The sequence below is a fragment of the Aplysia californica genome, unplaced genomic scaffold (genome assembly GCF_000002075.1).
Source record: "Aplysia californica isolate F4 #8 unplaced genomic scaffold, AplCal3.0 scaffold00123, whole genome shotgun sequence".
Classification (NCBI taxonomy): Eukaryota; Metazoa; Mollusca; class Gastropoda; order Aplysiida; family Aplysiidae; genus Aplysia; species Aplysia californica.
This window is the reverse complement of record NW_004797393.1, coordinates 1,022,124-1,023,441: the sequence shown is the minus strand read 5'-3', so window position 1 is coordinate 1,023,441 and position 1,318 is coordinate 1,022,124. Positions and strand designations below refer to the sequence as shown.

Here is a 1,318-nt window from a genome sequence, read left to right as displayed (position 1 = left end):
GGAGAGAGAGAGAGAGAGAGAGAGAGAGAGACGACGACGACGACGACGACGACGACGATGAGGATGATATATCGAAATTGGAGCAGAAGATAGATATGACGCGTCGTCACAGTTGAACACCCCCCCCCAAAAAAAAAAAAGTAGACAGAATGACTTAGAAGAAGCAATGCGTTGTAATTGGAAATCTATATAGAACCCTCGCGTCTGAAAGCTATGGTGAGACACAGTGTTCCTTGTCGCAAAACCTGTAAGCTCTAACTAAACAAACAAACCGGAGCCCATTGCATTCTGAGTATTTATTTCCGTTCCCCATTTTCGACGCCTCCTATTAGTCTGGTCTATAGACGCACATATTGTTGCTCTCGGCTTACAGCGCGGCCATAACTGTTTCTAAATTTAGTTTCTATTTTTTCGACTTTTTCTCTCAGACAGAGGTACCTGTGGAAATTAAAGTAAATAATAAATGCACGAGAAAACTGATGGGTTCGCAAGCGCGAAACAGACTTTCAAAATGCAGTGTTTGGATAGGAAGAGAAAGCAGTATTTCAAAATAAATAGCAGGCTTAGTATGAAAGAAAGAATCGATAATCCAGCAGCTTCTATAAAACGAATTTTCGAGGGAGACGAAATCAGAAGTTAGGCAAAATTTTAACACTAAAGCACGTGCATAACGATAGCCTTCTTAGAAGCCTTTGGCCTCCTATGGGTATCCTGCTTTTACTTTATTATTTGAGAAATTTAAAATATTCAAACGAACTAAAAAATAACTAAAACATAATAATAGTTATTCTAGTAATCTACCTACTACTACCATATAATTATTTTCTCGAGGATATTTCCATTGTGGAGAAAAGGAATTTCTTTTGTTTTGGAAGGAGAATATTTGCATTTGGTAAGCTATTCGTTTGCTGCTCTTTAATTCTGGATTTTCATTGAAGCGTTACTTAACTATGCAAGCTAGCGAGGATATAATCTTGCTCTTGTCAGTTTGTTAGTGCTTGAGAGCTTAATGAGCTGTTTGCATTGTATGCTCCCCGAAAAGCTGAGGATGTTTGGGAGTGTTCTAGGGTCTGCTGGGTAATGATTTTGGAAAAGTGCGTAAAGAATACTTTACTACGTGGATTTGCACTATAAATGCAATAATAATGATAATTATTATTATTTCTTCTTCTTCTTCTTCTTCTTCTTCTTCTTCTTCTTCTTCTTCTTCTTCTTCTTCTTCTTCTTCTTCTTCTTCTTCATCTTCTTCTTCTTCTTCTTCTTCTTCTTCTTCTTCTTCTTCTTCTTCTTCTTCTTCTTCTTCTTCTTCTTCTTCTTC

General features: G+C 37.3%; 1 protein-coding gene across 2 annotated transcripts in view; it reads left to right on the top strand.

The window, feature by feature from the left end:
• Positions 1 to 1,318, top strand: part of LOC101857558 — a 74,296-nt gene that overhangs the window by 31,449 nt on the left and 41,529 nt on the right. The gene's annotated exons all lie outside the window — the stretch shown is intronic.